At 39.2% G+C, this 16,551-nt stretch overlaps 1 protein-coding gene and 1 pseudogene across 3 annotated transcripts in view; one reads left to right on the top strand and one right to left on the bottom strand.

Annotated features, from left to right (window-relative positions):
* Positions 1-16,551, bottom strand: part of FNDC3A (fibronectin type III domain containing 3A) — a 226,171-nt gene that overhangs the window by 149,795 nt on the left and 59,825 nt on the right. The gene's annotated exons all lie outside the window — the stretch shown is intronic.
* LOC100426505 (cell cycle checkpoint protein RAD17-like) lies at positions 12,309-14,669 on the top strand (annotated as a pseudogene).

Raw genomic sequence — 16,551 nt, 5'->3', positions numbered from 1 at the left:
TATGATCATGCCACTCTACTCCAGCCTGAGTGACAGAGTGAGATCTCGTCTCTAAAACAAACACAAGCCCCCTCTTTCAATTTTAATTTTTTTTAGTCTCAATATGGACTGATGGATTCTTTTAAAAATCAATGTTATAAGCAATTTCTTAACTATTAACATTTTTATTGAGGTGAAATTCATATGACATAAAATTAACCATATTAAAGTGTAACCTTCAGTGGCATTTGATACATTCACAATGTTGTGCAATCATCACCTCCATGTATACTTCCAAAACATTTTCATTACTCAAAAGAAATTCTGATGCCTATTAAGCAGTCACTCTACATTCTGCCCTATTCCGAGCCGCTGGTAATCACCAATCTGCTTTCTATCTCTATGTATTTACCCATTTTGGATGTTTAATATAAACAAAATCATACAATATGTGATCTTTTGTGACCTGGCTTCTTTCACTCAGCACAATGTTTTCAAGGTTCAACCAAGTTGTAGCATACATCAGCACTTTTTTTTTTGTCTGTTTGAGACAGAGTCTCGTTCTGCCACCCAGGCTGGAGTGCAGTGGCACAATCTTGGCTCACTGCAACCTCTGCCTCCTGTGTTCAAGCAATTCTCTTGCTTCAGCCTCCCGAGTAGCTAGGACCACTGGCATATGCCACCACACCTGGCTAATTTTTGTATTTTTAATGGAGATGGGGTTTCACCATGTTGGCCAGGCTAGTCTAGAACTCCTGACCTCAGGTGAGCCACACACCTCGGCCTTCCAAAGTGCTGGGATTACAGGCATGAGCCACCTGCCCGGCCTCAGCATTTCCTTTTTATGGCTAAATAACATTCCATTGTATGAATATACCATAATTTGTTTATCCATTCAAACGATGACATACATTTAGGCTATTTCCACCTTCTGGCTATTTAGAATAGTGCTGCTACAAACATTCATGTACAAAAGTATTTCAGTACTTGTTTTCAATTCTTTTGGATATACACGTAGGAGTGGAATAACTGAGTCATATGGTACTTCTTATGTTTAGCTTTTTGAGGAACCACCAAACTTTTCCATTGAGGCTGCACCATTTTATGTGCCTAACAAAAATGTATAAGGATTCCACTTATTCTACATTCTTGCCAGTTTGTTATTCCATTTTTTAATTATATCTATCCTAGTGAGCATAATGTATCTCTTGGTTTTGATTTGCATCTCCCTAATGACTAATGACGTTGAGCATCTTTTCTTGTGTTTGCTGGCCACTTCATCTTCTTCGGAGACAAGTTTTTTCAAGTCATTTGTCTAATTTTAATTGTACTGGCTTTTTCTGTGTAACAGTTCTTTATATATTGTGGATACCATACCCTTAAGAGATACATGATTCCCAAATAGTTTCTATAGGCCAGGTGTGATGGTTCATGCCTGTAATCCCAGCACTTTGGGAGGGCGAGGTGGGTGGATCACTTGAGGTCAGGAGTTTGAGACCAGCCTGGCCAACATGGTAAAACCCTGTCTCTACTAAAAATACAAAAATTAGCCAGGCATGGTGGCAGGTGCCTATAATCCCAGCTACTTGGGAGGCTGAGGCAGAAGAATCACTTGACCCAGGAGGCAGAGGTTGCAGTGAGCCATGATCACACCACTGCACTTCAGCCTGAGCAACAGAGCAAGAGCTCCATCTCAAAACAAACAACAGTTTGTTTCTATCATTCTACAGACTGTCTTTCACATCTCTGACAATGTTCTTTGGTGCACAAAAATTTATAATTTCAATGAAGTCCAATTTGTCTAATTTTGTTTCTTGTGCTTTCGGTGTCATATTTAAGAATCCACTGTCAAATCCAAGGTCATGAAGATTTACCCCTATGTTGTCTTCTAAGAGTTCTATAGTATCAGCTTTTATATTCATGTTGCTGATCCATTTCAGTTAATTTTTTTGTATATGATGTGAGGCAGGGGCCCAACTTCATTCTTTTGCATGCAGATATCCAGTTGTCCTAGCATCATCATTTCTTGAAGACTATTCTTTCCCCATGGAATCATCTACAGGTACTTGTATCCTGACATGTATCTATCATTTTGTAAGTGCTTTTCAACTTTCTGACATGACAAATTGTTCTGAGCTCACTCTGGACCTCACCTCTGGTCCTGTTATGGGGCGCAGGATTTAGAAACCGGGAACTGAAAGCTAGGTACAAATTTCATTTTTGAAAGATGGCTCTGACAGCAGTATTGAAAAAATGAAGAGTGAACCATTTCAAAAGCAAAGTTACCAATTAGAAGACTGTTAATCTGAATGGTGTGAAATAAATACTAGCTTGAGGAAAAGAGTAAAGCCATAGACAATATATTAAAAGATGAATCCTGAAAAGTCAGCAGACACTTAAACTAGTTTGCTAGGGATGACATAACAAAATACTACAGGTTAGGTGATTTAAACAATATCTGTAAAATATTTGAAGAGAGATATTCTGAGCCAAATATGAGTGACCAATGGCCCATGACACAGCCCTCAGGAGATCCTGAGAACATGTGTCCAAGGTAGTTGGGGCACAGCCTAGTTTTATACATTTTAGGGAGACATAAAACATCAAATACATGTAAGATATACATTGGTTCAATCCAGAAAGGCAGGACAACTTGTAGGGGCAGGGGGCTTCCAGGTTATACACAGATTTAAAAATTTTCTAACTGGCAATTGGTTGAAAGAGTTATTATCAATAGAAAGGAATGTCTGGGTTATGATAAGGGGTTGTGAAGACCAAATTTTATTATGCAGATGAAGCCAGGTAGCAGGCTTCAGAGAGTATAGATTATAAATGTTTCTTATCAAATTTAAGGTCTGTTTTGATGTTAAATGCTGGTCGGCTTCCCCTAAATTCCAAAAGGGAGGAGGGTATAATAAGGCATGTCCTATCCTCCCTTCCCGTCATGCCCTGAATCAGTTTTGCAGGTTAACTTTGAAGTGCCCTGGCCAAGGGGGGCGATCTATTCAGATGGTTGGGGGGCCTTAGGATTTTATTTTTGGTTTATAGTGGGCAACTAGCAAGACCCCATCTCTACAAAGAAATAAAACTAGCTGGGTGTAGTGGTGCATGCTTGTATTCCCAGCTACTTGGGAGGCTGAGGCAAGAGGATTCCTTGAGCCCAGGAGGCCAAGGTTGAAGTAAGCCATGATTGTGCCACTGCACCTCAGCCTGGGCAACAGAGTGAGACCCTGTCTCTAAAAAAGAAAAAAAAAAAGAAGAGCAAATTTCTCAACTGCCACAGTGAAATACAATGTATTAATATATGCAGAGTTTTAAGAAAACAACTATCAACCTAGAAATTAATCCTATTTATAAACTGTAATTCAAAAAGAAAATGAAATAAAGATATCTCAGGTAAAAATTAAGAGTTTAGAACTAAAAGACCCTCACCACAAATGAACTAGAAAAAGATAAAAAAGTAGAGTGAATAGAAAAAAAAAAATGAAGTTAGAAATAAATCCAAATATAAATATAATATATAAACAGGGTGCCTGGGAAGCAGGACCTCCGAGGGGCTCAGCATTGATCCTGGGTAGGGCCAGACAACTGCCCTTCCACCTGAAGCAGGGCTTGAGCTCCTCTCTGCCCGTGAGGGGATGCCGCTCTGGGAGAATAAGGCCACCTTGACCATGGCTATGTTGTATGCATGTCATAGAGATGTGAGTCCATCTCTGCCTTCATATCTTCCTGGGTTCTTACTGTTCTTCCTCCCAGCCTGCCCATCCCATCTGGGGATGAGAAAGGTGAGAGTGCAGAAACATGCACTATAAGAACATGTGCCCAAGGTGGTTTGCGCACAGCCTGGAGCAGGGACATGTATGCTCAGTAAGGTTCAACACTGATTACAAGATTATGTTGAATGAAGTTTAAGTTTAATATCCTCTGTGCAATGTGTGGGGTGAGAGTGGGTCTGATAGGAATAGTCCTGAATGTATCTTCTACCTCTGATGTCTCCTTTCAGGAACCTGGCATCAACCATTACATTCTTTTTAATGGAAACGAATTATATTTTAATATACTACAGATTGGACACTACAGATGAACTATTAAAGTTTATAATGTCAAAACTTTCTTAGACCAAAGGCATCTTTCTGTTAACTAAAAATAAAATTCTAAGTGCCCTACCTGACTAAGGACCCTCTTTTAGGCCAAAGGGACCCAACTTAACCTGAAAAACTAGTTCAGACCGTGACGGGAAAGGAGTGGTTAGACATGCCTCATTATACTCTCCTCCCTTTGGAGTTCAGGCACACAACTGACCAGCATTAACATTAAAATACAATATCCTAAGACTGACAGAACAGACTCTTTGCAGAAATAAGATACCAAATTCCAACCTGACTCTAGTATAGCATCACATGACAGATAGCAGAGCCCTGAAAGAAACCAAAGTATTTTACCTCAAAATATATTTCTCTGACATATTTTGCAATGGCCCTACAAAGCTGTCTGTTGTGGGGGAAATTTACATTCCAGAGAATCTTCTTCCCCTTCCAGGACTTTCTCTGATTCTGAAAAGACTGGCTGAGGGTCTAGCACCTATTAAGGGTCTGAATAGGGAATATTTGCCATCTATTGCCTCTGGGGGTGGCCACATATGAGATGTCATCTACATAATAAGAACGTTGGTCTCCACAACCCCTTAACCTAGACGCTCCTTTCTATTGATTCCAGGTCTTATAATAGCTCCTTCAACCAGTAAGAAAATAGCAGAATCCACCTATGACCTATAAGCCACCCCTCAACACCCCTTGAGTTATTCCCCCTTTCCAGACCAAACCATTGTATGCCTCACATGTACTAACTGATGTCTTATGTCTCCCTAAAACATAGAAAACCATGCTACAACCAAACCACCTTGGGCACATGTTTACAGGACATCCCGAGGCTGTGTCATGAGTTATGATCTGTAACCCTAATGAAATAAATTTCTAAACTGCTAGAGACCTGTCTCAGGATTAAGATGGCAGATAGGAGGCAGAACTAGCTTGCAGCTCCCACTCAGACAGAACAGTATGTGGAGACTCATATCGTAAACTTTTGCTCCAAGAACTACCACAGGAACATACTAAGAAAGCCAAGAGAATCCACAGACCCTCTAAGGAACTGTGTCACCACTGCAGGCTCCCCAAGATGCCGAAGAACTGTGAGTCTGCTTGCTTTCTGAATGGGGAGGCTCATGATCTGGGGCAAGTACTCAGCCCTAGTCACTAGCGGCCTGGAAATAGACTCGGTGCTGTTGGGGGGTTACAGCTGGAGTGAGACTGGCCTTCAGGACTGTGGCCGAGTGGGAGCAGGGTGAGGCCTGTGAGTGCCAGCTTTCCCCGACTTCCCTGGTGACCTGTATGACTCAGTAGAGGCGGCCGTAAACCCCCTGGGAATATAACTTCATTGGACTGGGAACCACACCCTCATCCCCCAGAGCAGCCACAGCAAGCCCTGCCCAAGGAGAGGCTGAGCTCAGACATGCCTATCCCTGCTCCCACCTGGTGGTCTTTCTCCACCTGCCCTTGTAGCTGAAGACAATGGTAGTAATGTCTTGGGAGCTCTATGGCCCTGCCCACCACCTGAGAAACCTGAATACTTAACCAGGTATCCCTAGGGCAAGTTTGCATCCTCCTTGTAGGACCACAGCTGATGCACTATCGAAAGTGCCACCTCCTGGCTGTAGGCCAACCAACATAAAACCAGCACACTAAACAAAAACACAACCAAAGACCTTCACAGAGTCCACTTTACTCCCCTGTTACCTCCACCGGAGCAAGTGCTGATATCCACGGCTACAAGACCTGAAGATGGATCATATCACAGGACTCTTTGCAGACACTCCCCAGTACCAGTCTGGAGCCCAGTACCTCCGCTGAGTGGCTAGACCCAGAAGATCAAAAACAAAAGTTCAGCTTTCAGGAAGCCCCATTCCTAAGAGAACGGGGAGAACACCACATCAAAGGGAGCACCCCATGGGACAAAAGAATCTGAACAGCAACCCTTCAATCCCAGATCTTCCCTCTTAACACAGTCTACCCAAATGGGAAGGATCCAGAAAAACAATTCTGGTAATATGACAAAACAAGATTCTTTAGTACCCCCAAAAGATCATACCAGCTCACTAGCAATGGATGCAAACCAAGACAAAATCTCTGAATTGCCAGAAAAAGAATTCAGAAGGTAGATTATTAAGCTAATCAAGCAGGCACCAGAGAAGGGTGAAGTCCAACTTAAAGAAATCAAAAACATGATACAGGATATGAAAGAAAAATTCTTCAGTGAAATAGATAGCATAAATATCAATAAAAAACAATAAAAACTTCTGGAAATCAAGGACACACTCAGAGAAATGCAAATTTCACCTGGAAAGTCTCAGCAGTAGAATCAAACAAGCAGAAGAAAGAACCTCAGAGCCTGAAGAGAAGGCTTTCGAATTAACCCAATCCATCAAAGACAAAGAAAAAAGAATTTAAAAATATGAACAAAGCCTCCAAGAAGTTTGGGACTATGTTAAATGTACAAAGCTAAGAATAATCAGTGTTCCCAAGGAAAAAGAGAAACATAAAAGTTTAGAAATTGTATTTGTGCAGATAGTCAAGGAAAACTTCTCCAGTCTTGCTAGAGATCTAGACAACCAAATACAAGAAGCACAAAGAGCACCTGGGAAATTCATCACAAAAAGATTATCATCTAAGCATATAGTCATCAAGTTATCTAATGCCAAGACAAAGGAAAGAACCTTAAGAGCTGTGAGGCAAAAGCATCAGGTAACCTATAAAAGGAAAACCTATCAGATTAACAGCAGATTTCTCAGCAGAAACCCTACAAGCTACAAGGGACTGAGGTCCTGTTTTAACTTCCTTAAACAAAACAATTAGCAGCCAAGAATTTTGTATCCAGCGAAACTAAGCTTCATAAATGAAGGAAAGACAGTCTTTTCCAGACAAACAAATGCTGAGAGAATTCATTCACTACCAAGTCAGCACTACAAGAACTGCTAAAAGGAACTCTAAATCTTGAAACAAATCCTCAAAATACACCAAAATAGAATCTCCTTAAAGCATAAGTTTCACAGGACCCTATATAACAATAACAATAACACAATGAAAAACAAAAACAAAAACAAAAAAAACCACAGAAGATATTCAGGCAACAAATAGTACAACGAATAGAACAGTATCTCACATCTCAATACTATCATTGAATGTAAATGGCCTAAATGCTCCACTTAAGAGATACAGAATAGCAGAACAGATAAGAATTCACCAACCAAGTTTCTGCTGTCTTTAGGAGACTCACCTAACATATAAGGACTAACACAAACTTAAGGTAAAGGTGTGGAAAAAGACATTCCATGCAAATGTACACCAAAAGTAGGAGTAGTAGCAGCTATCCTTGTATCAAACAAAACAAACTTCAAAGCAACAGCAGTTTAAAAAGACAAAGAGAGACATTATATAATGATAAAAGGACTACTCCAAAAGGAAAACATCACAATTCTAAATATATATGCACCTAACACTGGAGCCCCCACATTTATAAAACAATTACTGCTAGACCTAAGAAATGAGATAGATGGCAACACAATAATAGTGGGAAACTTTTTTTTTTTTTTTTTTTTTTTTTTTTTTTGAGACGGAGTCTTGCTCTGTAGCCCGGGATGGAGTGCAGTGGCCGGATCTCAGCTCACTGCAAGCTCCGCCTCCCGGGTTTTGCACCATTCTCCTGCCTCAGCCTCCTGAGTAGCTGGGACTACAGGCGCCCGCCACCTCGCCCGGCTAGTTTTTTGTATTTTTAGTAGAGACGGGGTTTCACCGTGTTAGCCAGGATGGTCTCGATCTCCTGATCTCGTGATCCGCCCGTCTCGGCCTCCCAAAGTGCTGGGATTACAGGCTTGAGCCACTGCGCCCGGCAATAGTGGGAAACTTTAACGCTCCACTGACAGCATTAGACAGATCATCAAGACAGAAAGTCAACAAAGAAACAATGGACTTAAATTATACCCTACAACAGATGGACTTAACGGATATTTACAGAATATTCTACCCAGCAACTGCAGAATATATACTCTATTCATCAGTACATGGAACATTCTTCAAGATGGACCATATGATAGACCACAAAACAACTTTCAGTAAATTTAAGAAAATTGAAATATACCAAGTATTCTCTCAGACCACAGTGGAATAAAATTGGAAATCAACTCCAAAAGGAATACTCAAAACAATGCAAATACATGAAAATTAAATAACCTGCTCCTGAGTGATCACTGGGTCAAAAATGAAATCAAGATGGAAATTAAAAACTTCTTTGAACTGAACGATAATAGTGACACAATCTATCAAAACCTCTGGGATACAGCAAAAGCGACGCTAAGAGGAAAGTTCATCATATTAAATGTCTACATCAAAATGTCTGAAAGAGCACAGACAATCTAAGTAAGTTCACACCTCATGGAACTGGAAAAACAAGAACAATTCAGACCCAAACTCGGCAGAAGAAAAGAAATACCAAACATCAGACTGGAACTAAATGAAATGGAAACAAACAAAAAACTACAAAACATAAATGAAACAAAAAGCTGGTTCTTTGAAAAGATAAATAAAAGTGATAGACCATTAGCGAGATTAACCAAGAAAAGAAGAGAGAAGGCTGACTGTGGTGGCTCACGCCTTTAATCTCACCCTTTGGGAGGCCAAGACGGGCGGATCATGACCAGCCTGGTCAACATGGTTGAAACCCTCTCTCTACTAAAAATACAAAAATTAGCCAGGCAGAGTGGCACATGCCTATAAACTCAGCTACTCAGGAGGCCGAGGCAGGTGAACCACTTGAACCTGGGAGGCAGAGGATGCAGTGAGCTGAGATCCCGCCACTGCACTCCAACCTGAGCAACAGAGGAAGACTCCATCTCAAAAAAAAAAAAAAAAAAAAAAAAAAGAGAGAGAGAGAGAAAGGAAGAGAAGAGAGAAGATCCAAATAAGCTCAACTAGAAACACAACGGAGCTATTACTACAGATATCACAGACATACAAAAGATTATTCAAGGCTACTATGAACACCTTTATGTGTATAAATTAGAAAACCTAGAGGAGATGGATAAATTCCTGGAAATATATAGCCTCCTAGAATAAACCAGGAAGATGAAGAATCTCTGAACAGACCAATAACAGGCAGAGAGGCTGAACTGGTAATGAAAAAAACTGCAAACAACAACAAAAAAGGCCAGGACCAGATGGATTCACAGCTGAATTCTATCAGACATTCAAAGAAGAATTGGTACCAATCTTATTGACACTATTCCAAAAGAAAGAGAAAAGGGGAATCCTCCTGAAATCATTCTATGCAGCCAGTATCACCCTAATACCAAAACCAGGGAAGGACAAAACAAAAAAAGAAAACTACAGACCAATATCCCTGATGAACACAGAGGCAAAAATCCTCAACAAAATACTAGCTAACCACCGAATCCAACATCATATTAAAAAGATAATCCACCATGATGAAGTGGTTGTCATACCAGGAATGCAGGGATGGTTTAACATACATAAGTCAATAAATGTGACACACCACATAAACAAAATTAAAAACAAAAATCACATGATTATCTCAATAGATGCAAAAAAAGCATTTGACAAAATCCAGCATCCCTTTATGATTAAGACAGCAAAATCAGCATAGAAGGGACATACCTTAACGTAATAAAAGCCATCTATGACCAACCCACAGCCAACATTATACCGAACAGGAAAAAGTTGAAAGTACTCCCCCTGAGAACTGGAACGAGACAAGAACACCCACTTTTACCACTTCTATTCAACATAGTATTGGAAGTCTTAGCCAGAGCAATCAGACAAGAGAAAGAAATAAAGGGCATCCAAATTGGTGAAGAGGAAGTCAAACTGTTGCTGTTTGCTGATGATATGATCATACACCTAGAAAACCCTAAAGACTCATCCAAAAAGCTCCTAGAACTGGTAGATGAATTCAGCAAAATTTCAGGATACAAAATTAATATACACAAATCAGTAGGTCTGCTATACACCAACAGCAACCAAGCAGAGAATCAAATCAAGAACTCAACTTCTTTCACAATAGCTGCAAAAATATAAAACACTTAGGAGATACCTAACCAAGGAGGTGAAAGATCTCTACAAGAAAAGCTATAAAACACTGCTGAAAGAAATCACAGATGACACAAATAGAAACACATCCCATGCTCATGAATTAATATTACTATACGGAACACTGGGTAGAATTAATATTGTAAAATGACCATACAGCCAATAGCAATCTACAAATTCAAAGCAATTCCCATCAAAATACCACCATCATTCTTCACAGAACTTAAAAAAAATCCTAAAATTCATACGGAACCGAAAGAGAGCCTGCATAGCCAAAGCAAGACTATGGAAAAAGAACAAATCTGGAAACATTACATTACCCGATTTCAAACTATACTATAAGGTCACTAAAACAGCATGGTACTGGTATAAAAATAGGCACACAGATCATTGGAGTAGAATAGAAAACCCAGAAATAAAGCCAAATACTTACAGTCAACTGATCTTCAACAAAGTAAACAAAAACGTAAAGTGGGGAAATGACATCCTATTCAACAAATGGTGTTGGGATAATTGGGAAGCCACATGTAGAAGAATGGAACTGGATCCTCATCTCTCACTTTATACAGAAATCAGTTCAAGATAAATCAAAGTCTTAAATCTAAGACTTGAAACGATAAAAATTCTAGCAGATAACAATGAGAAAAAACCCTTTTAGACATTGGCTTAAGCAAAGACTTCATGACCAAGAATCCAAAAGCAAATGCAACAAAAACAAAGGTTAATAGATGGGACTTAATTAAACTAAAAAGCTTTAGCACAGCAAAAGAAATAATTCAGAGTTAGCAGACAACCCACAGAGTAGGAGAAAATCTTCACAATCTATATATATGACAAAGGACTAATATCCAGAATCTACAAAGAACTCAAACAAATCAGCAAGAAAAAAACAAACAATCCCATCAAAAAGTGGGCTAAGGACATGAACAGACAATACTCGAAGATACACAAATGGCCGACAAGCCTACAGAAAAATGCTCAACATCACTAATGATCAGAGAAATGCAAATCAAAACCACAGTGCAACTCCTGCAAGAATGGCTATAACAAAAAAATCAAAAAATAATAGATGCTTTTCACTGTTGGTGGGAATGTAAACCAGTATAACCACTATGGCATGGAAAACAGCATGGAGATCCCTTAAAGAACTAAAAGGAAATCTGCTGTTTGATCTAGCAACTCCACTACTAGGTATCTACCCAGCGGAAAGGAAGTCATTGTACGAAAAAGATACCTGCACATGCATGTTTATAGCAGCACAATTTGCAGTTGCAAAAATACGTAACCAACCCAAATATTCATCAATCAACGATGAATAAAGAAGATGTGGTATGTATACACCGTGGAATACTACTCAGGCATTAAAAAAATAAAATAATGGCACCTGCAGCAACCTGGATGGAACTGGAGACGATTATTCTAAGTGAAGTAACTCAGGAATGGAAAACCAAATGCATGTACAGTTTAAGGCATAAGAGTGATACATTGGATTTTGGGGACTCAGAAGAACGTGTGGGGGGAGGTGAGGGATAAAAGACTACACACTGGGTACAGTGTATACTGCTCGGGTGATGGGTGCACCAAAAGCTTAGAAATTACCATTAAAGAATGTATTCAGGTAATCAAACACCAACTGTTTCCCAAAAACCTATTGAAATAAAAACATTTTTCTTAATTTTTTAAAAAGAGACTTGCCTTAGATAGTTTTTGGTTTACATTCCACAAAGGTGGAAGACTGGGTAGACTCATCATGTGATTTTTCAGAGAACAGGGAGAACACTATTACTACACATTAGGTGTGAATCACTCATGTCATACAAGAAAAAAATGTTAGAAAGTAATAGATTTCCACGTAGAAAAAAAAGTTATCTTCCTTAGAACAGATTTATCTCTAAAAAATTTAAAAGAATATCTGCCTGAAAATGAATTATGGGTGGATAAATATAAACCAGAAACTCTGCATGAACTTGATGTGCATAAGATAAATGAAGTTGAAACCTGGATGAAAGTTCGTCTTAGAAAGGCAACCCAAACAGGGTATATCTATCTTATTCATAACAAGTCCTCCTAGATGTGGAAAGAATTACTATAAAAATACTACCAAAGAAGCATGGTATTCAAGAACAAGAGTGGATTAATCCAGTTGTAACAGACTTCCAAAAAGATTGTTTCAAGATGTTTAATCCTGAATCAAGCTGCCTTATATTTCTATCAGTCTTAGATCTCAGTTTACAAAGAGTTGTTACTAAGGGCAACAAAGTATCGCAAGCTATATATGCTTGGAGATGATCTGAGGACTGATAAGAACATAATTTTGGTTGAAGATTTACCTGATTAGTTCTGTTGAGATTCTGATACTTTACATGAAGTTCTAAGAAAGAATGTGCAGATTGGTAGATGTCCTCTTATATTTATAATTTCTGACAGTCTCAATGGAAATAATCAAAGGTTATTGTTTCCCAGAGTAATTCAAGAAGAGTGTTCTATCTCAAATATTAGCTTCAACCCTGTGGCAACAACAATTATCATAAAATTTCTTAATTGAATACTGGCTTTAGATGGTAATAAGAATAAAGTTAAAAGTATTGTCCCTGATAAAAACTTCTCTAGAATTGCTCTGTCAAGGATGTTCTGGTGATATCTGAAGTGTAAGAAACAGCCTCCAGTTTTCCCCTTCAAAAGAAAAGAACAATTTATTTGACAATGGGGGGGGGGGGAAGGTCTGTCATTAAAATCAGATGCTGTGCTGTCAAAATCAAAACAAAGAAAACATCCTGTCAGGGTTTTTGAAAATCAAGAGGTCCAAGCTATTGGTGGCAAAGTCGTTTCTCTGTTTCTCTTCAGAGCTTTGGGAAAAACTGTATTGTAGAAGAGCATCCTTAACAGAACTAGACTCACCTTTGTTGTCTTCTCATTTAAGAGAGTATGGTATAGGATACATTACTTGTTCAATTTGAGGAAGAGGTAGAAATGTCACACAGGAGGGTTATTTATTTAATTTATATCTTCACCAAAACTACACAGCTTTTTTTTTTTTTTAATGAAAGTAGATATCTTGGCTGGGTGTGTGGTGGCTAACACCTGCAATCCCAGCACTTTGGGAGGCTGAGGCGGGTGGATCCTTGAGGTCAGGTGTTTTGAGACCAACATGATGAAACTCCGTCTCTACTAAAAATACAAAAATTAGTTGGCCAGGGTGGCACACACTTGTAGTCCCAGCTACTCGGGAGGCTGAGGCAGGAGAATTGCTTGAACCTGGGAGACAGAGGTTGCAGTTAGTCGAGATGGCACCACTGCATTCCAGCATGAGTGACAGAGTGAGATTCCATTTAAAAAAGAAGGAAACGGGAGAGGAAAGGGGAGAGGAAAGGGGAGGAGAAGGAAAGGGGAGAGGAAAGGGGAAGGGAAGGAAAGGGGAAAGGAAAGGGGAAAGGAAAGGAAAGGAAAAATCTTATGAGAGCCAGTGAATTTCTGAGTTTTGCAGATATCCTCATTTGTGACAAGAATACACGCTCTTTACTCAGGGTAGTACATCTATAGCTATGAAAGATGTGATACATTTCAACAAATCTTGAGGATTTGCTCACTGCCAAAGGAGGATCAAGTTTTTGAACCTTGCACAAACGCCAGTAGTTTCTAACACTTAAAAAGTACTGAAAAAAATGGCCTGGCAACAAAAGCACTTTTTCTGACTTCTGCCTACCAGCTTTATGCTTCCAAACTTCGCTATCGCTATATCTTGTTCTGTTAACCATTCAAATGAAAAATCAAGCTCAGATTTCTTTTTTTTTTTTTCCCTTGAGACGGAGTCTCACTTTGTTGCCCAGGCTGTAGTGCAGTGACGTGATCTCAGCTTACTGCAACCTCCGCCTGCCAGGTTCAAGTGATTCTCTTGCCTCAAACTCCCGAGTAGCTGGGCTACAGGTGCGTGCCACCACACCTGACTAATGTTTTGTATTTTTAGTAGAGACAGGGTTTCACCATGTTGGTCAGGCTGGTCTCAAACCCCTGACCTGGTGATCCGCCCGCCTTGGCCTCCCAAAGTGTTAGGATTACAGGCGTGAGCCACCACGCTCGGCCTCAGATTTCTTTGATCCAAGAAATTGGAAAGCTCCCTCTGGAGCAACACTTTGGAAGATTGAAAATGGAAGCCCTACTTGACAGGGAGCACGGAATAATAGACTCTGACAGCAGAGAGGAGGCATAGCTTAATGGAGGACAGCTTGTAGACGAAGCTCTGGGTGAACTCACTCAAACCACTGAACCCAAAACCTGGTATCTTTGAGTCAGAATAGTGGGAATGAACTACCTGCCAACCAGCCTCAGCCCTTTTCATCCCAAGGAGACATGGAAGAAGACACGACAACAGAAGACTATGAGAATGATGGGATATGGAAACCAGTCTGCTAATTAGAATGCTACGTAAAGGATTCATTTTACTTTTATTCAGTGGTTTTGGAAAGAGTTACTATGCTTTTCTGTTAAACTACAAACAATTTGTTAATTCTTCACTCTTACAGTATTTCATTACAAAGAACTGACTCTTCTGTCATCTATATGTAGATGATTAAGTCTTCAGGTCATCTCTTCATTTTTTCTACAGTATTTATTTAATGTTTTGAGTTGTTGAAGGAGAGGGGTCAATGGATATGAAGTGTGCTTCATCATTACGCCAAATATCAGAAAATGTGAAGGAATAATCCAGAATACAAAAAATTTATGGGGGGTTGTAAATATAAATTATAAAGCATTGTAGAAGGCAATCATTATTATAAATAAACCTTAAGACTTAGAAAAAAAATGGCCAAAGTTTTGCTTATTTAAAAAAAGAGAAAATCAAATTGAATTAAAAAAATTACAAGGATCACATTCCAATCACACTATCATGACAGGCTGTTTTAACACTTATCTCTGTGATTAACAGAACAAGCAGACAAAATATTATCAAGGATACAGAATATCAGAACAACATTATCAATTAGTTTGACCTAAATGATCTTGGAAAGAACCCTGCACCTAACAATTTAAATATATACTTTCATTTCAAGCACATAAAGAAGTGGAGCAAAAAAAAATTTAAGAATGGGCCACATAGAACACCATAAATCAAGTTTCACAAATTTCAAAGAAATTAGTATTAAATGTCTTCAATGTACACAAAAGTTAAAAATAAAATAATTTTTTAAAAGCTTAAAAATACGTTTGCAGGCTGGGTCCAGTGACTCACACCTGTAATTCCAACACTTTGGGAGCCAAGGCGGGAGGATACCTTGAGCCCAGGAGTTCAAGACCAGCCTAAGCAACACAGTAAGACCCTGTCTCTACAAAACATTACAAAAAAATTTGGCTGGGTGTGGTGGCACACATTTATAGTCCCAGCTACTTGAGAGGCTGAGGTGGGAGGATTCTTTGAGTCCAGGAGGTCAAGGCTGCAGTGAGTCTTGATTGTACCAGTGCATTCCAGTCTGGGTGACAGAGTGAGACCTTGGCTCTCAAAAAGCAAAAACATAAAATGTCTGTAAACGTTTCAATAATTCATAAGCCAAAGAAGAAATTATAATGAATAATAGAAAAGGAACAGAAACGAACGTAACCAAAACATTCTACAGTTAAACCTTAGGATGCAAACAACACTGTATTTATCAAAAAATTCAGACCTCTAAATACTTACAACAAAAATTAATTTTTTTTGAGACAGGGTCTCTGTTGCCTAGGCTGGAGTACAGGGGCACAACTGTGGTTCACTGTAGTCTCAGCTTCTCTGGCTCAAGCAATCCTCCCACCTCAGCCACCCAAGTATCATAGCTGGGACCACAGGCATGCAGCACCATACCTCATTAATTTTTTCTATTTTTTGTACTGACAGGTTCTCACTATGTTGCCTAGGCTGGTCTTAAATTTCTGGGCTCTAGCGATCCTCTCACTTTGGCCTCCCAAAGTGCTGGCATTACAGGTGTGAGCCACTGTACCCAGCTGAAAATTAGTATGTAAGTGTCCAACTCAGTGAGAAAAGGCATAGCTAATCCAAAGAAAATAAAAGGAAGGAAACAAAAATATGAGCAGAAATAGCGAATCAGAAAACAAAGAAATGCTGGAAGATGATAAAATAGTTGTAAGAGTAATCAGAGTCACCAAGATAACAAAGAGTAATCAAAGATAACCAAGAGAAAAAATTAAAAAAAAAAAATACTTACCTTTTCAAGCCTGGGGCTTTCCCCCCCCAAGAAGATACTCAAATTTTGGAGGATTTGATGCAAGTAGATGGCTTTACAATGGATTTTATAAATATCTTTCTATTAACATATAAGTTGTATTTAGGGGAATATTAAAATTATGGTTCTTCTCCCAAGATCTTCATAAGGCTGGCTCCTTTTTACTCCCGTATCTCAGATGTCATCTCCTCAGAAAGATGCTCTCT

The sequence above is a fragment of the Macaca mulatta genome, chromosome 17, assembly GCF_049350105.2.
Source record: "Macaca mulatta isolate MMU2019108-1 chromosome 17, T2T-MMU8v2.0, whole genome shotgun sequence".
NCBI classification, from domain to species: Eukaryota; Metazoa; Chordata; class Mammalia; order Primates; family Cercopithecidae; genus Macaca; species Macaca mulatta.
This window is presented reverse-complemented; position numbering and strand designations above follow the sequence as displayed.